The sequence below is a fragment of the Ptiloglossa arizonensis genome, chromosome 1 (assembly GCF_051014685.1).
Source record: "Ptiloglossa arizonensis isolate GNS036 chromosome 1, iyPtiAriz1_principal, whole genome shotgun sequence".
Taxonomy (NCBI): domain Eukaryota; kingdom Metazoa; phylum Arthropoda; class Insecta; order Hymenoptera; family Colletidae; genus Ptiloglossa; species Ptiloglossa arizonensis.
This window is the reverse complement of record NC_135048.1, coordinates 26,517,496-26,537,865: the sequence shown is the minus strand read 5'-3', so window position 1 is coordinate 26,537,865 and position 20,370 is coordinate 26,517,496. Positions and strand designations below refer to the sequence as shown.

Genomic DNA, 20,370 nt, shown 5'->3' with positions numbered 1-20,370 from the left:
GACGTTTCGAGGTGAACGATCCGCGGTCTCGCCGGGTGTTATTTACTTCCTCGAACGAAGACGCCGCCGAACCGTGATCGACGCCGTGCGTTCTTCAACGGAACGCCACGTGACCGCAGCACCAGCAAGAGGAAAACAGAACCGTTTCGGAAGTGTGTGCACGGGGAAAACGAACGATCGCTCGCGGAGGGTTTCCGCTTCCAACGAGGGAGTAGGAACGAGGAAGAGGTTATGGTGTGTAACGTGTGACAGAGGACTGGGACGATCGGTTTGTTTGCGGACCGGAAGGTTCATTTTTTTTGTTTGTGCTGCGGAGGGACCCCACCGGTTGGAGCCGACTTGTGTGGATATCGTCTGTAACCACGAAGGTGAGTCCCAGATAGTAAAACGTTCACTCGATTAGCTCGTGTTCCCTATTGCGGGCGTTGATGTCTCCGTCGTATCGGCCGCCCGCCGAACGGTCGTCGTCGAAGTCTCGTAGAAATTCGGTTTTCGTTCAGTGTCGTCGACTCTGTCCGTAATTGAAGGCCGTTCGCGACAAGTTTTTCCCGAACTACTTCAACGAACTCGTCGACTTTCGCGGATCCCTGCCAGTCCGATTTCCTCGGATCGTTTCGGAGAGAAAAACGAGTAGAACCGGAGGAAACATCGTCGTTACAATACGATGCTCCGCGGCAAGAGGGACAGGTAGTGAAAAAGGACGGCTCTAATGATAGTTATAAAAAGTAGAAAATAAATCACGCGCGTTCAGCCGGTAATCACCGGCGTTTCGTCAATCTTACAGTCCATTCACCGCTCCATTTATCCCTCGTAAATTAAAGTCTACATCCAAAGTGGCTGCGTCGCTCGCGATTATACCGCGGCGTGAAATTGATAATGCAACCTAATAGCGGCACGGGGCACGCTTGACCATTAAAAATACCCTTTCGACTGGTAAATTTTGATTGGAATATAATTACAAAGTCTCGTGAGACCGTGCCCGCGCCCGCGCGCACTCGGTACCCGCTCGCGGTGTCGCGCCCAGCGAGAGTATTTGCTTTCCTCGCCTATTTGCGGCTCGTCGATGCCTCGACCTGTCGATCTTTGAATGGCAATTACGAGAAAGGCTCATGAGAAAATCTATTAAAGTCGCCGTGGTTTTCTGAAACTTTCGAGCGACGCTCCGAGCGAGTTCGATGCTCCCGGTTCATCGAGGAAATTCTTTCCGCCTTCGGTGTCTTCCAATCTGCGAAATTACCTCCTGCGATCCTATACCTGCACCAAAAACCGCGTAGGAAAGACTTCGATGATAACGTGAAATTGTGCTTTAAAAAAAAAATTCAGAAATTTTACAATACGAGTGTCTCGCGCTATCCAAACCTCGAATCGAAAAGGTACATCCATGCTTCGAAAAAATCGACTTTTCCCGTTTCGTTTACACCTTTCGGCGTAATTTACTCTCCTCGTGAACTAACGTTCTTATCCTAACGTACATTCAACCCTGTAAAGAAGCTAAGAAACTCTAAACAATAGCACAAGTGTCTCACTTGTCTAGGTCACAAGAGGAAAAGATTCGTCAATATTCGAGGCAATCTTTTTTTTTTTCCTTCTATCTACACTCTTGCGCGTAATTTACCCTCAACACTCTCGAGCTAACGTTTTTATCGTTGCACGCCAAAGGGTTTGCAACTCGAACAAATGAACTGTGTTCCAAGAGGGTCGATCGTCGTCGTTTCTGGATTCGGTCGAAAGTCTTGGTTGGAAAAACGCCCACTGTTGAACTCTCCAAGCTTCTCGACGATGTTCCTTGTTCTCTATCCGACGATGTTCCTTGTCCTCTATCCGACGAACGCGATCGTCGACCGCAGAGTTCGTTCCAGAGTCTCTCGTTTCACCGCGCTCGCGAGTACGCGCTTGGACCCCTCGCGCTGGTCGTGCGGTCGGATCTGGGGTTGCTCGCAAATGAAAACATTATCGTTCGACCCTCGCGGGGCCGCCTGTTGCTATAATATTTGCCTACCGGTAGACAGCGCCGTAATTCGGGCCGCACAATGGCCGAGCACTTTTGTCGCGGGATAAAAGCCCCGAGCGGAGAAGTCACGGAACCGAGGCGCACGTGTGCGGACAGAGAAAGAGAGAAACACGAACGAGCGTTACAATTATTATGCATAGGTGCCCGCTCGGGTTCTCCCGTGTCAAAATATATTTATTGCCCCCCTCCCCCTGCCCTCTTGTGTCACCCTGGTTGCGGTGTGTCAGCCACCATTGTCGGCCCTTTCATACGGTTATTACCCACTTGTACATCGGGAGGAGCCGAGAGACGTCTGTTTTCGAACACGGTGATCCTAGATAAACCGTGAGAGAGATTTTTACGAGTTTTCGACCGGCGATTGCAACGATTGAGCGCCGTTTTCATCGAGGGCTCTGAAACGTCAACATCGTGCACGATATTTAGCGAATAAACGCGGTTGATCGGAGATCAGTCGAGATGGGTCGAATATTGGGTAGAAGGAGAATAGATAATGGAGTAATTTTAACGAGTGGAATATTTTACGGTGAAACACTTTTTTTTACGGTTCTCGAACCGCGGAGTTTGAAATATTTCGCAGTGATGATAGATGAACTTTGAGTGAGATTTTTGGAGAGATTTCTGGAGATTTTCGGTGCGGTATTACGAAGATTTTAATCGATTGCGATCGAAAAATGTTTGTAATGACGATGTCGATTAAATACAGAAGTAAACGCGATGGATGGAATATAGTTCGCGAGGATCGAATATAGTACAGTTGATAATGGAATTGAAACAAGTGGAACAGTTCTGGTTTTAACTTATTACGTAACGAAATATTTGTTGTTTGTTAGTAGTTTTTAAAGCTGTGTGGATACACTCGCGACACGGTAATCGTAATTAGGAGCTCTCCGCGTGAATGTAACTCGGAAAAATCGAATATGGCGCAGCGGAGTAATTCCATTTTTTATTCGATATCCCGTATCCGTTATAACACGGTTATTTCTACCGAAGCGCTATCGACACTTACGACACTGCAAAGAAACGTACCTATAATTAGAAATTCCTGCACCAACATCGACCGAGCACGAAAGTAAATACGCTTGATCGAGTATAATTTGAAACGATCGATGGAATTAAAACGAACGGAACAATTTCCTCTTCGACGCTCGAAATATTTCCCCTATCCGCTATAAGTTAGTTTGTTTCTTCCAAAGCGCTTAGGATACTCTACGCTCTAAATGTGACTATAAATCGCGCCAACATCGACTCGACACAAAAATAAATATAGTAGACAGAATACAATTTTGGAAAGTTCAAATTATAATCGAAAAGAAGAAAATAATTTCCTCGACAATTCTAAAGACATTTTCTCGCCTTGTTATAAATCATTTTGTTTCTTCCAAAGTGCTATGGATACTCTCACTACGCTCTAACTATGATTACACATCGATTCGGCACAAAAATAAATACGGTAGACCAAATATAATTTGAAAAGTCCAAATTATAATCGAAAAGAACAAAATAATTTCCTCGACAATTCTAGAGACATTTTCTTTCCTCGTTATAAGTCATCTTATTTCTTTCAAAGTGCTATGGATACTCTCACTACGCTCTATGATTACACATCGATTCGGCACAAAAATAAATATGATAGACAGAATACAATTTTGAAAGGTCCAAATTATAATCGAAAAGAACAAAATAATTTCCTCGACAATTCCAGAGACATTTTCTCTCCTCGTTATAAGTCATTTTGTTTCTTCCAAATCGCTACAGATACTCTCACTACGCTCTAACTATGATTATAAACCACACCAACCCCAATTCATCGTAAAATTAAACATACCAAACCGAATACAATTTCGAAAGCTCCAAATTACAATTGAAACGAAGTTTTCTCGACAATTCCACATACATTTCCCTCCCCGTTACAAGTCACCTTGTTTCCTCCAAATCGCAACGGATACTCTCACTCCGCTCGAACCATAATCACAGAACACCAAACACACGCTCTCCACAAATCCACCGATCCCGAATTTCCAATATTAAAAACAACACCACCAATCGGATAATTCCAGAGCCGACCAGTTTTAGGAGAAAGTTCGCAAAAAGCGTCGAGACGGCCGCGATGCGCGCGCGCGCGCGTGCACAGTGCATAGGTTGAAAACAGATCTACTTTGTCGGAGAAAGCGTGGACACCGAATAACAGCTTTAAATTCCCATCTATAGAACGCGTTACACGCTCGAAAGGTTGCGGCGGAGTCTTCGACGTTCAATTAACCTTAATCGTAAGTTCGGACGCTCCTTTCGAGCCTTCGCTGTCGGTATCGGCCGAATAATCAACGGTTCAGATCCCTTCGTCGCGATTGCGTTTGCCCCGCGCGAGCGCGTAAGCCGCCTAAGAATCGCCGATCCTCATTTGCATATTAACCCTCGGAGGTTAGGCGCGCCCCGGGGTCGTGATCTGACTTAACGCCTTTTCGTCGTCGTTCACCCTTCTCCTTTTCTCACCCCCCTCCCCGGGGAAATCGTAAAACTGCTGGCAAATACGCGTATTATCCGCTGCTTTTTTTTCTCTTTCTTCTCTTCTTATCTCTCTCTCTTTCTTTTCTTTTATTTCTTCCTCTCGACCTTCTTTTCTTATCTCTCTCTCTCTCTCTCTCTCTCTCATTTCTTTTATTTCTTCCTCTCGACCAGAAGGTGAAACGGAAACGTCGGTTGGGCAGCGTCTCCTCGAATCCGTACCCTCTCGGACCGGGTCACGTCGCCGTGACCTCTCGATCGAGCACGCTCGCTCGCTCGCTCGCTCGCTAGCGCAAAATACGGTGCGTTCTACGAGCGTGTGCAGCTTTATCTCGACGTCCACCACCCGAGACGCGCGTGTAACGGTACACGGTCCGTTACTTTTCTAATCTGAGCCGATGCACTTTGTTCGAGGCCCGCGATAACTCGCGGTTACAGGGAACGACACTCCGGCGAGGCTTCCTCGAGTTTGCATTTTCCGAGAGAAACGAACGGAAGGTGGACGCGACTTTATCGCTCACCGACCAACGAAAATACGCTACGGAGTTCTGATCGAGCACTGGGAACCCGCTCCCGCAATAGAACCGTTTTTCCATAGAGTTTCTCGTTCCGGTGGAACTCGAAGCGTAACGAGGAACGCTCGAGACCGTTTACGATATCGTGAATCAACGGGACGCGCTTTATCGTTGGTTAATGGCGGATTAAATCGCGGAAAGGAGTATACTGTTTTTCTTTCTTTCTTTTTTTTTTTTATTTCTTTTAGATTATCACGGAGAAGTCTCCGACGGCGGAAAATGGCGTCGAGGTAACGCACACTCGGGGCGGTGTGACGTTTCAGAATCGTGTGCAGCGTGCGAGTAACGCGACCAAATGAATTATCGGGAGCGTGGAGACTGTACGCGCGAGTGTTCGAAGCGTATTCGGGCGCGGAGCGTGGTTTCCGAGCGACGGTGGCGCGAATCTTTAGTAATGAGAGTTTTCAGAGACTCGAGAGGATTTCGGGATCGGTGTGTCGAGATTTGAGTTTTCTCGTCGTGTGTACGTCGTGTGTTGACCCTTTCTTTGTGAGCGGGAATTGAGCGTAAAATAAGAACTGTGGTTATTGAAGACTATCGGTCGAACTTGTAACGCGTTTATAGAACAAACGCTCGAAATTTGGGAACGCGTTCTAATCACGTTTTGTAATTGTGATAGGGTATCGTGTAAACGTGGGTTTGTAAATTTTCCGAGTTGTTTGACTTCGAGTGAATTTTGAAATGTTTCTTTTGTAAGTGCAGAGAGTAGAATATATTTTGAAAGTTTAACTGTTTTAGACCCTGTATGTTACATTGACTAAATGTAAGGAACAGTACGGTAGATTGAATATAATTTGGAGTTAATATAAAAGTTAATGTTATCGCGACTAATTAATTGTAATTGGGAATTCCATGTACCGATATATGTGTGGAATCAGTTGCAAAAAAACCTCTATCCCCTTATGTATTTTTAATAGTATAGACGACACGGTTATTTGGATAATTCTACAGACGTGCAATGCCTTGTGAGATAAATTGAGAAGTATTTTATTTAGAAAACCCTTGTATCAGAACAGTACTGTAAAAGTCCACTCTCCCCTACTCATTTTCAGTATTATAAACCACACGATCATCCGGATAACTCTATAGACGTCCAGTTCCTTGTGAGATTAATTAAGAAATATTTTATTCACAAAAGTACTATAAAAGTCCATCCTACTTATTTTCAATATTATAGACTACACGATTATCTGAATAACTCTATATACGTCCAGTTCCTTATGAGATAAACTAAAAAACATTTTATTCACGAAATTTTCCTGTCAAAACATTACTATAAAAGTTCACTCTACTCATTTTCAATATTACAGACCACACGATCATTTGAATAACTCTATAAACGTCCAGTTCCATGTAAGATAAACTAAAAAACATTTTATTCACAAAATTACTATAAAAATCCATCCTACTAATTTCCAATATTATAAACCACACGATCATTTGAATAATTCCACAGACGTCCAGCTCCATGCGAGATAAACTAAAAAACATTTTATTCGCAAAATTACTACAAAAGTCCATCCTACTAATTTCCAATATTATAAACCACACGATCATTTGAATAACTCCACAGACGTCCAGCTCCACGTGAGACAAACTAAGAACCATTTTATTTCCAAAACCTTCCTACCGGAAGAATACCTCGAAAATCTCCCCCTCTCGGTTTCAACGAAAGAAAGTACAACTATTCGGATAATTGACCAGAGTTTCGAACGCCGGTTGCGCCAAGAACCATTCCATTTCTCGAATCCCGTCGCGAGAACGTGTCTACGTACAAATATCGCGAGTAGGTCAAAGTTTGCAAGGCCTCCATCCATTTTCTCGTCCCGTGCGGTATAAAAACGCATAGTCCTATGGTATTACCGTGGCTCGAAATACCACGTTCTGTCGGTGTAAGCGGCCGGTGCACCGCCGTCGCTCCAACACCACGAAGCGCGCGCGCATTCCTAAATCCTCGTTTCAAGAATCACAATCGGTCCCGGGCATTGGAAAGTGTTTTCACTCCTACGAGTGGAAATTTTCTAACGGGGTACGTTCGGCGCCGAGAACGGTTCAATTGATTCCGTTAAATAATCCGTCCGGTGTCGTTGACGGATTACCAGAACGGATAGAAGACATACGAGCCGGTCGGACGCTAACCTGGACAAAGATCCTTAACGAAGTTCAGAAGTCAAATCCTGTGCTATTCGTGGCCCATCTTTCGTACCGGTGCTCGATCGCGTCTCTCTTCCGCGGTGTTTTAGAAGCCTCGGTTACCCGACGGGGGTCAAAGATCGCTTGTTACGGTGGCTGATGGTTTTATTCTACCGGAGCGTCGTTACGTTGTCACGCACGCGCGTGTACACTCTCCGAGGATAATATTGATGGCACGGCCCACGTGTTACTACCCCGTCTCTCTCGGTCGCGAGTGCCCGCGCCCAACGCCCGATAAATCTCACGGTTATTTGTAACTATCGCAGAAACCAGAGTCAACGCGACACAGAGAACGAAGTCTAACCTCGCGAAGTCCTCTCAGCGATAACCCAAGAATCCAACCGTACGGATCGTTAAGTGCCAACGATCCTCCACTGATCGAAACGGACCTCCAGAGACTCGGTCGATGGAACAAACTCGGAATTCGTGACTCCACGTACGTCTGGTATCCCTGGTTCCGTGCCAACTAGGTATAGTTCGATGCAGGATGCAGTTGCGTCATCGGAAAACGTTGAATTTCTGGTTTATCCGCGCGATCCTCACCCGAGGATTCACCTGGCCGGTTACCAAGTGCTACTCTCGGCGAAGTGGACCTCCAGAGACTCGACCGATCGAGCAAACTCTGAATTCGTGATTCTTCGTGCGTCTGATGACTTTGGTGCCCTATCGAGTAGATGTGACTATGGTTTTACGTCGTCGATAAATGTTGAACTTTTTATCGATCTTCTCGATTATTCACCAGGGCGGTCAACGAGTCTGTTCGAAGTGTCGTAAGTTGCAAAGAGCTGGAAAAAACCTTGAAATTGTTGTTAATCCGCGAGTGCAAGCTAGAAGTCAACTTCTCGATTATCGAGTGTCAGAACTTGCGCAGACCAGCTGAACAAACACAGAGATTCGTGACTTCTCGTACCTTTAACTTCTATTGTTCCGTGCAAACGAGGTATACTCGATCGTCGAAAAAAGTTCAATCTGTAATTTATTCCAGCGATCATCGTTCAAGGATTCACCTGATCGATTACCAAGTGCTACTTATTTGATCGAAGTGTCAGGACCCGCAGAGACTTGGCCGATATAGCACAGTCAAGATTCGTGACTTCTCGTGCCCTGTAGTCCCTATTGTTACGAGACAACGAGGTACAGTTGAGTATCGGACAATTTTCGATTCAACATCTCGATCACCAAGTGTCATCGATACGCTCTGTTCTGTGTCTAAGTGTCGAAGTTTGTTGCCATTTGGCCGATAGAGCAAATTCGAAATTCGTGATTTCCCATACCTATAATCTTTCGTGTTCCGTGATGATGAGAGTTCTACCTAGAAGCAATTGTCATCGAGAAAGGTTCAATTTATAGTTTATTCAAGAATTCAACGACTCAATCAACAAGTATCACCGATACTTTGATCAATGTTCAACAAGGAACATCGGTTAAGTGTACATCGTCAATTTTAATGAAATTTACGTGGGATATAGTTCTTGGAAAAATATTTTACACGTATTTCCTTTTATTTGTTATTATCTGTATCTAGGGGGTGAAATCAGCCCTCGAAATTAAGGGAGAGAAACACGTTTTGCAATATTTCGAAAATGACGAGACGTTGAAAAAAGTTGTCTAAACAAACATTGTGTACTTTCGAATAATGAATTTAAGCTTTCAAACAGTTGGGCAAAATTTAAATTTGTTCAAACGATATGTTAAAAAATGCTCACTTTTTATACTGTTTTTTGTACAACTCATTGTTTCGTGTCTGTACAAATTTGTCGATATAAACTATAAACCAATACGGAAGACGTATATGTTTGAAAATTTCTGTTCGATCCTTTCAATGTTAGCGTTGGTACAATAAAATCAGTTTCGATGCGAAGGGTGAATTTTTGGAGCGTACGCGAACAATTGTAAAAATATAAGGTATAGTAGCTGTTTATATTATGGAGACGTATTATTAATTATTCCTCGGCTGTCAAAACTTGTCACCACAGGTGGAAACGGTGTATTGCTTCTGATTGCAAAGGCAGGGAAGACTTTCAACTACCTGAAAACTCTACAACTATTGTTAAATAGTTCAACTGTTTACTACACACCAGTCAATTTATATCTTTATAGCTTTAATCTCAAAACAGCTGGAAAAATCTAATGCCACATCCAACAAAGTTAGCACTTTTCTGATTTACCACATTCATAGAAATAAAACAAATATAAGAAACATTTAATAATAGTTACAAAGTTTCCTGATAGTAACCTTAAGTTTCCTTAAGTTAACCTGATAGTAACTTAAAAGTCTTCCCTACCTTTTCAATCAGAAGCAATACAGTCGTTTCCAGCTGTGATGACAAGTTTTGACAGTCGAGGACTAATTAACCATACGTTTCCCTAATATAAACTGCTACTATATATTTTTACAACTGTTCGCGTACGCTCCAAAAGCCCACCTTTTACATCGAAGCTGATTTCATTGCACCAACGTTCACTTTCATCAAAAAGAACAAATCAAACTTTTCAAGTATACACATTCTCCATATTGGTGTATAGTATATATTGACAAATTTATAAAGTCGCGAAACAACGAATTGTATAAAAACAAGTATAAAGAGTGAGCATTGGAACACGATATAGTTCACGAGCACTATTTTCCGAATCGGTGTGTTCACTTTAAGGACCACCTCTTCGTCCTCTTGATTCTGAACCACGCTAACGTGCATAAATACTACACTCTTCACTGGTACCCTCTTCGAGAATCGAGAAGTCTCAAATTCGATCCTCCACTTCTAATTCGGTCTCGAATACTCTTCTCTCCCTTTTGAGAGCAAGTGATACCAAAAGATTTACTTCGAGAATTTTTTTCAAGTACTGTGGAGTTTAACGTAACTCAAGAATATTGTTTTCGTTGCATCTGTCAACGATTCTGTGATACCTAAAGAAAAATCATTTTGAGAATATTTATCAGGTGCAATTTCCTGCAGAGTTTAACATAACTCAAGAATATTGTTCTCGATCCATCTGTCAACGATTCCAGAATACCTAAAGAAAAATTACTTCGAGAATATTTCTCAGGTGCAATTTCCTGCAGAGTTTAACATAATTCAGGAATAATGTTCTAGATCCATCTGTCAACGATTCTGTGATACCTAAAGAAAAATTACTTTGAGAATATTTCTCAGGTGCAATTTCCAGTGGAATTTAACGTAACTCAAGAATATTGTTCTCGATCCATCTGTCAACGATTCTGTGATACCTAAAGAAAAATTACTTTGAGAATATTTATCAGGTGCAATTTCCTGCAGAGTTTAACATAACTCAAGAATATTGTTCTCGATCCATCTGTCAAAGATTCCATGATACCTAAAGAAAATTTACTTTAATAATTGCTATTCCGTCGCATCTTCGTTTAGAATATCCTCCCTTTTGCCTAACTTTAACCAAAATTCTGCTTCAAGTCGTCTGCATCTTTATAGTTCCTACTGGAATCCAATGTCTCTTCTTCTTCTCTTATAATCTCGTAGAAACAGAATTATCCCATGCTTTCGTATAATTGTCGTCTCTTTCCATTATTCCAGTATCTCTCAATCGTCGATAGAGACGAACTCGAAATCCGTCGTGACGTCTCGAGATCCCGAATCACACGAGTGTCGGGGCATCCCCTCGATGGTACTCGCGAGCCATAACGAATCCCGCGAAGGATTCCCACAAGTGGCAAGGGTTGTCGGTCGGTCGTCCTCGATTAACTCCGAGTGGCTGCGGGAAATTCGTACGCGTTCGAGGTTGCCGCGGCGCGGTGTTAAAAATTGGATCGGTCACGGGCCGAGGAGACGAACAATGAAGGAACGTCGGGTCCGTCGGCGTGGACTCCTTGACGAACACGCAGGGCGGTTGCTCGAGCCGACGTCGCGCGGCGAGAAAGCGAGCGGGTTCGGCTCCGTGGGGCTAAACTGTCGCGATAAATGATCCTACGGAAGGTTATTAATTGTCTTTGACTCCCAACCGGGCGCTTTGTGGATCGCGAAAACATATTAACCGAAAAGGAGCTGCCGTCTCCCCCCTGCCATATGCTCGTGGTAACGTGTATGCGTGAACGTTGCGCGTGTACGTGTGTGCACGTGTTCGCCGGTTGGACGAGACGTGGCGTTCGTACAGGGCTCGAGACACGAGTGTCTGAGCTCGTACAACGATCTGGAGCATCATTTTTCAAGGACTCGATCGACGTGCCAGCGAGGCGCGGCCATCATCCATCAAACCGATCGTTAAAAACGCATCCGGGCCCGATACAAATTGCGCGACCTGCACCCCGGCCGCATTCTGGACGCACTCCAGTTTCCCTTTCGGAGCTTTCCCTGAATCTGTCCTCGTCCCGTTCGGTACCGCGGGACTTACGGCCCGAACCGACGACCCGCGGTGACTGGCAACCAGCCGACGCGACGTCTCCTCGTGCCGACGCCGACCGATCTCCTCTATTTTTCGACCCCATGGCGGGAAATGGATCACAAAGGAATTCGCAAGTAACCATCGCTAAGGGAGCTATCCTCGTCCGAACCGTGGATATTCCTCATCTTTCCAAGCTTTTTTCGCTTTTTATCCGCGCTCGTTGGAATCGAGCCGTAGCAGCGACGCGTGTTATTTTCAAAACTCTGTCCACGATTTCGGTGATACCCAGAGATCATCTTTGGGTATTTTCTTTCAGATGCAATTTCTCTTTGAGTGTAACGTTATTGAGTATAACAAGTTATTGAGCAAACTCGAGGATGCAATTTTAGAGCCTCTATCGACGATTTCGGTGATACCCAGAGATCATTGGGTATTTTCTTTCAGATGCAATTTCTGTTTGAGTGTAACGTTATTGAGTATAACAAGTTATTGAGCAAACTCGAGGATGCAATTTTAGAGCCTCTATCGACGATTTCGGTGATACCTAGAGAAGATTTACTTTGAGAATTTCTTTTCAAGTGCAATTCGTGTTTGAATGTAACGTAATTTGAGCAAACTCGAGAATGCAATTTTAGAGCCTCTATTGATGATTTCGGTGATACTTAGAGAAGATTTATTTTGAGTATTTTCTTTCAGATACAATTTGTGTTTGAGTATTACGTAACTTGAGTATAACAAGTTATTGAGTAAACTCGAAGTTGCAATTTTAGAGCCTCTATCGACGATTTCGGTGATACCTAGAGAAGATTTACTTTGAGAATTTCTTTTCAAGTGCAATTCGTGTTTGAATGTAACGTAATTTGAGCAAACTCGAGAATGCAATTTTAGAGCCTCTATTGATGATTTCGGTGATACTTATAGAGAAGATTTATTTTGAGTATTTTCGTTCAGATACAATTTGTGTTTGAGTATTACGTAACTTGAGTATAACAAGTTATTGAGTAAACTCGAAGTTGCAATTTTAGAGCCTCTACCGACGATTTCGGTGATACCTAGAGAAGATTTACTTTGAGAATTTCTTTTCAGGTGCAATTTGTGTTTGAATGTAACGTAATTTGAGCAAATTCGAGGATGCAATTTTAGAGCCTCTATCGACGATTTCGGTGACATCCAGAGATCGTCTTTGGGTATTTTCTTTTAGATGCAATTTATGTTTGAGTATTACGTAACTTGAGCAAATACGAGGGTACAATTTTAGAGCCTCTATCGACGATTTCGGTGATACTTAGAGAAGATTTACTTTGAGAATTTCTTTTCAGGTGCAATTTGTGTTTGAATGTAACATAACTTGAGCAAATTCGAGAATGCAATTTTAGAGCCTCTATCAAGGATTTACTTTGAGTATTTTCTTTCAAATGCAAATATGTGCTCGAGTATAACGTAACTTGAGCAAATTCGAGAATACAATTTTAGAGCCTCTATCAAGGATTTACTTTGAGTAATTTCTTTCAAATGCAATTTGAGCTCGAGTATAACGTAACTTGAGCAAATTTGATAGTGCAATTTTAGAGCCTCTATCAACGATTTCGGTGATACTTAGAGAAAATTTATTTTGAGAATTTTTTTTCAAATACAATTTGTGTTCGAGTACAATGTAACTTATGCAAACTCAAGGATGCAATTTTATAGCATTTATTAACAATTTCGATGATAATCGTTGACAATTCTTTCGAAATCCAATTTATGTTTGAATTTAAAGAAAATTACGCAAACTCGAAAATACAATTTTGTAGCGTCTATTTTAAAATTTTAACGATACCCAGAGAGATTTACCGTGACAAATTTTTTTTCAAATTTACGTCAAGATTTATTGTATCCCGTGCAAACTTGCGCATACTATCATTCCATTTATACGTATACCGTTTATCGGAATACAAGTTTCTCGAAAGATGTGTAAAATTGTAATTTTAACGACTCTAATCGTTACAATCTCTGTCCAATCTGAAATTCCGACTCGACTGCGTCGTAACGCGTTAACGCGCTCGAACTTGGAAAACGAAACGAGACGCTTTACAAGCGGAGAAACTTACCAAGGAATCTTAATTAATAATTAATCGGCCGAAACCGACGTGTCGTAATCCTGCGCGATTTTCTGCTCGCGACGTGTTACGATCGAAAATTCGTTCGCCTCTACCATCGACGAACGATTCGAAAACACTTGGAGCGAAACATTTTTATTGGAACGTAATTATGCGAGTAGGAGTGTTATACACTCGAGTCGAGTCTCGTTCGCAATGCGGCAAGTTTTTAGCCGACGTAATTATTCGCGTACGAAATTCTTGTAAATCGAAGTCGCGAGCGATCGTGGCCCGAGAACGATTTCGTCGGTTAAATTCGAAATGTTTGTAAGTTGTTTTTTTCAATAAAGCCATCACGAGGGTCAATAAAATGTCGCCCTATTTAGCATTCTAATGGTACGCGAGCTCTCCGGTAACCTCCTCGATCGCCGCGCGATTAAAAACAAAATAACACCCAATAATGGAGGATAATTTGTAAATAAATGCCTGGGAGACGCGGACGGCCGTAAACCTGGCAATTTGCATAAATCGTGTTCAGCCCGTAACGAGAAGAAAAAATTCTCGTACGTAGAAATCGATCGGGGATCCGTCGCCATTTTTGCAATCCTGTCACTCGTAAAGTTCAATTCTTAACACTTTACATCGTAACACGACGAAATTACACTTCAAAATTGAACAAAAATAATTCCAGTGTACTTATTTTTACGTTGACAAAGTTTCGATAGTCTTATCTCGACGTTACCTCGTTCCTTCCATTTCTTTTCTTTTTTTTCTTCTACCAAGAATCTATAATACTAAATTATCGTTCCTTTATTCGTTCTATCGATAAGCTCGCCAAATTTTACAGTCCGTCGAAGGTAGCCGAGAAAATGAATACCTCCGTCTGGCCAACGAAGTAAAATCACCCGACAAATGGGTCAGCCCGACGAGACCACGAATTATTTCCCCCATCGACCAACAATAATACTACTCGAGGCTGCAACGAACGATTCGAAACTCGTCGATTCGCGGTTTGAGAAACCCCCGATCGAGTCCACGGTAAGGTGCATCGAGTCGCGGGAGTTCCCGTGGATTTCGGTGAAATCGATGAAAAAAGTTGACAAAAATTCAACGATCGGCACGACATTGACACTCTCGACGGCTCGTATCGCGAAACCGCTCTGAGAACCACCCGTTGGTGTGTATCGAAAGTTCGCAATTCCTGTCAATTCCCGGAAAATTAATTACCGCGTCTCCGGGTTGCGCGCAGGTGCGACGTGAAAACGAGCGCGGTCGGCTCGCGACAAAAACGGAGGAACGAAAACCAAGTGAGAGATAATCGTCCAATTAAACGCTTCGAATAATCTTTCGTCGATGGAGTTTCCGCCGCGAGCGAGGCGGGCAAAACGAGTTCCGCGCGCGCGCCCCGATTCACGAGCGCGTTAACTGCAATTACCCGGTTGACAGGGTCCGGGCAGCGATTGTTACAGTTCCCCGTGGCCGTGGCGAACGAGCATCGGGGCTCGCGGTTACTTAGAGAAAGCGGTTGCGCGATTTAATTAATTGGCGGTATATTAATTCGCGAATTTACGGCCGCATTAAGAGTGACCGCTTGATTACCGGCCGGGACGAGCGTGATATACGGCCGGCAATTTTTCTCGCTAAGTTAATGAGTTAATGAATCCGCTGGAAAGAGGGAGTCGATATATCACCGGTGGGTACCCACGGGTACACAAGCCTTATCCGCGGTCGTCGAGGGGAATTTCCACAGACGAAAGTTTACCGGCCTGATGCCGCTCGCGATCTTATCGTCGCCGTGGTTACGTGCGATCGCACCGCGAACCCCGCTGCACCGGCTAAAATATACCAACGATTACATCCGTTTATCGCCAATTAGAGAAAATGAACGGACCGCGAGGGCACCTCGTTTCGATTGTAATTACGCCCGGCGCGAGGCACGCCGCGAGACCCGCAACACGATCGCTGACGAGGCCACGGATTATATTATACCTGGGGGAGCCGGAAACTACCGACGGAAAATTCCCAATGGAATTCCAACCGTGAGTTCGAGACGTGATTTTACCAGGCGGGGAGAAATTGGAACGATTTCAGGGATGTTCGATAAGAGTCACCGGGAGTTTTGAGGTTTTAAGGAATAATCTTGGTGATTATATTGCAACGATTGCTTTGTGATGAAATTTTACGTGTCGGGGAGAAATTTGAGCGATTTGAGGTATGTTCGATAAGAGTCACGGGGATTTTTGAGGTTTTAAGGAATAATCCTGGTGATTATATTCCAACGATTAGTTTGTGATGACATTTTACGAGTCGGGGAGAAATTGGAACGATTCCAGGGATGTTCGATAAGAGTCACGGGGATTTTTTTATCTTTTAACGAATAATCTTGGTGATTAAGTTGCAACGATGAGTTTGTGATGACATTTTACGAGTCGGTGAGAAATTGGAGCGATGTGACGAATGTTCGATAAGAGTGGCAGTAGTCGTTGATCTTATAACGAATAATCATGGTGATAATATTCCAACAGTAAATTTGAGACGTAATGTTACGAGTCGGGGAGAAATTGAAGCGATTCGAGAGATGTTCGATAAGAGTCACGGGGATTTTTGTATCTTTTAACGAATAATCTTGGTGATTAAGTTGCAACGATGAGTTTGTGATGACATTTTACGAGTCGGTAAGAAATTGGAGTGATGTGACGAATGTTCGATAAGAGTGGCAGTAGTCGTTGATCTTATAACGAATAATCGTGGTGATAATACTCCAACAGTGAATTTGAGACGTAATGTTACGAGTCGGGGAGAAATTGAAACGATTCGAGGGATGTTCGATAAGAGTCACGGGGATCACTGATCTTTTAACGAATAATCCTGGTGATAATATTCCAATGATGCGTTGCCGATGAAATATTACGTGTCGAAGAGAAATTGAAGCGATTCGATAAGAGTCACGGGATTTTTAATCTTTTAACGAATAGTCACAATGACGAGACTGTGCTTCTAAAATTTTACTATAAGGTAAAATATATCCGATGTCTCGAGTGTGGGGAGAAGAAGAGAAATTAAATCAATTCGATAGCTACTCGATAAGAGCAACGTAAAAGGGACACACTACTCTCTTATCGAATAATCATGGTAACCGAATGGCTCTGAAATTCCACTATCGAAAATAAGATCTCGAGTACCAGGTGATTAATAATTTAATCATTCTTCGAAATTATTCTATATTTCCAAAAATCCATTTAATTTGGGGTTTCAAAAAATATGAGGGAAGTGCACTTGTACTCCACACAATTTTCCAGCTCGATATTCTCAAAACCGAGATCTCCAACCAACAAAATTTCATTCTTCTCTTTCGTTTTATTTCACACGTAGAGTAATCCTATCGGTAAACACGATTTTTCCAACCGGTGAAATTCAAAAATGCTTTTCAAGAATTACATTCACTTCTTTCGATTTATTTTACACACATACAAGATAATTCTCAGACACGATATTCGAAAAATCTTCTCTCTCTTGGACCGATCTTCCACACAGAACAATCCCCCGGTGCAAACATACCCAGTCCATCGTTGAAATTGGGAAATAATGTTGAAGCACAGCTGTACCCTTCCCGAGTATCTCCGTATCCGGTCTGTCCCCGAAATCTTCCTCCCATCGAATCTCTCTCGAGTTTCTCCCGTCCTCCTTCGCCGTAGTGCGAAAAAAAGAGTAGGGGGCCTGGCCGCGTAAGAAGTCGGCTAAGAAAAGGGTTGCCAGCCGCCGGGGTGAAAGGACAATGGGCGAGAGCTGCCGGAGGGGGATCCGCGATAAAAAAAAAACGCTCATAAAGGGATAAACGTCGGACGGGACTCGAGTTTAATGGCGCGTAAACTTCGGCGTGCCCCTGGACGCCAGGGGGGGAACACGCGCGCGATGCAGGGCGAGCGGAACGATGACAGGAGGGTAGGGATAGGGGGTTCCCGTTCGTGACCCTTTCGTCGTTCCTCCTGTGATCGTTGTATTCGGTTCGCTTGGAGTTTTGCCGCGCTACGCGAGCCAGATACACCGCAAGCAGGTCGATCGACTTCATTAACGAACGAGCGCTTGGCAAATATTGACTCCGTGGAAACTGGGGTACGAGGCGCGCGTGCGCCCTGCGTAGGTACGTGCGTGACTGCGCGCGCCTGCCTCTACGTACGTACGTGCGTGCGTGCGTGCGTGCTGCGTGCGTCGCTGAGTGCGCTTGCGCGGTTGCGCGGTTGCGCGCGCATGCGCCCGTGCACACGTGACCCCCGCGCGGCTGGTGCAACGACGAGAGGACAACTCCGACGTACGTATTACGAAGTCGGTATACGGAGTCGCGCGCTGCCACGGTTCACAGGGATATATTTTTGCATATCGATGGGAGAGGCGCGCTTCTGGTCCGGTGGTACGCGCCGTTTATCTGATGCTTCGTGCCGCTGATAAGCGTCTCTCGGTCGAAGTGGAACACGCCGCCGGTGCTACGGTGCTCTTGGGAACGGGAATTCGGTATGGGAAAGAGATTCCGTCGAACGCTCGGATACCCGCGAATGCTAATTCGACTTGTCTCGTATTCGAATTATACTCGAACCGCACCGGGAACATTTTGCTAATTTTATAGTTCTCGATTTCATTCCATGTATTTTTCGGAGCATGTGCATCGATCAATGTACATTTCGCGGATCCCTTTCTTGCGCTTATCCATGAGTTATTTGTTGCGAAGAGACCTAGCGGTGGACCACGAAGGAAGGGAAATCTCGGTGGGTCAAGAGTAAAAAGAACTTGTATTATTTTTCCTCGTGAATACTATTTTTGGTTACGATTGGAAAATCTTGCGATAGGTTTGGAAATCACCGATAGAAAGTAAGTGGGACGACCAGAGATTTTCAACTTAGAATCTTTTTATGCGTCTTGATTTTACGCTCAAGATCTTCGGATAAAAATTGCCCCAGAAAGTACGAAACTTGCGTTTGTAGCTTTGTAAGACTATGAAAGTACAAGAGGATTAAATATATCGTAACTACTTCAATTATTTAAAAAACAATGTTTTTCGAAAATTGTTCGATACAGAAAAAGACACTATTACACTCCTCTCCGTACTAACAATCCCAAGAACATTTCTTCGACACAATCGGTATCTCGTATACACACCTTTCTATAAAACAAAACCAAACCCTAACAAAAGACACTTCTCCTCTTCGTGACACCACTTCCCTCTCCAGAAGACTCCTCCAGAGATCATATTGCACACTCAACGCAATCGTAAAAACTATATCCAAATATCGATCGCCAAATCAAGGTTTACAACGACCTGGTCAAATCTTCAAACCCCTCCAAACCTCCCCAAACCTCTCTAAACTCCTCCAAACCTCTCCACCCAGAAACCCGCGTACTCCAACGCGCGCTATTGATCTCGAGTTCCGTGTCTCCCGGCCATCTTCGTAAACGAGCGCACGTTCTCCCAAATCGGTGATAAAGCGGAATGGCGAAGGTCGATCGTCCGTATCGGCCGTGAGCGAATAAAAGAAAAAGAAAAAAGAAAAAATCCGTAGCGGAAACGGGAGCGGATTCACGCGGGACAGTTTAGGACAGGATAGATGTTACGATCCAGGTGGCGCGTCGGTGCCAGCCGAGCCTTGGCCCGAATTAACCTTCGTGGGACGGTGTTCGATATCCGATTGGTTAAAATCAATAGGCTCGGCTACTTAAATGGTACCGTTCGCCGGTTATAGTCGCCGGCCGGGACCGCGCGGCGGTTACGGTTACGAAGGCTGCGAATCGATGCGCTCGATGTGATTTACTGTTAATCGCGAGACCACTCTTAATCAACGTCGAGCCGTGCGCGCGCGCGCGCCGGGCCCCCGACCCGCTCGAATATTCCGCGCGAGAGCGCATCGATGGAAACAACGTCCCGATATTAGCTCCGCGCCCCGTTTTTGCGCCGCTTAACCTTTCCAACCCCCTTCCATCCGCGCGGGTGATCTCGTTGCACGCTTGCTCGCCCGAGCGATTCTAAAAGCTTCGAGTTAGATTCTCACGCGATTCGCTACGCTCCTACGGTGCACCCGGTGCACCGGCTACGGCGCGGACGAGCTGCGTTTCAATCGATGAACGCGCTCGTAGCGATCAACTCGTCGAACGATGTCCCACCGAGACACGTGGAAGATGTTTCGTACGAGTGTTCAACGAAACGACGTCCACTGTTGGTATTTCAAAGAAACGAACAGAGTGACTATTTTTATTTAAATAGGATGTTGAAAGGAATGCATTGTATCAATAAGGAAAGAAAAGTGATAATGTTCGAAACTCTCAAAATTAGAATAAAAGTGTTCTTTTTTTTTCGATTAATTTTCTGCTCGTGAGAGATCACGTGGAAAGGTAAATGTTTCGCCTGGTTCTCTAATTAGTTATCTACGGGATGTTTCGAGCAACTGTGAAATCCTTCGAGAGTATCTGGAAATAGGGAAAGTCCGAAGATTTGCTCGTTGAGTAACCTTAAACAGGATTAACCATCGATGAGAGAAAAGCCATTGATTCAGATCCTTTCGAAAGTCGAACGTTCGATCTGTCTCTCTAATTAGTTCGAAACGAATTTATCTACGTGTTGCGTCGCGTCGTCTCGAACACCCTCGAAACGAAACAAAATATCCGTGAA

General features: G+C 44.0%; 1 protein-coding gene across 1 annotated transcript in view; it reads left to right on the top strand.

Moving 5' to 3' along the window:
* The first annotated feature begins 234 nt into the window (after positions 1-234).
* The window catches only part of LOC143149353 (uncharacterized), a 72,612-nt gene continuing 52,476 nt past the window's right edge, over positions 235-20,370 (top strand). The window contains exon 1 of the mRNA XM_076316670.1: positions 235-368. The gene's annotated coding sequence lies outside the window, so the exon portion shown is untranslated. The remainder of the gene's footprint in view (positions 369-20,370) is intronic.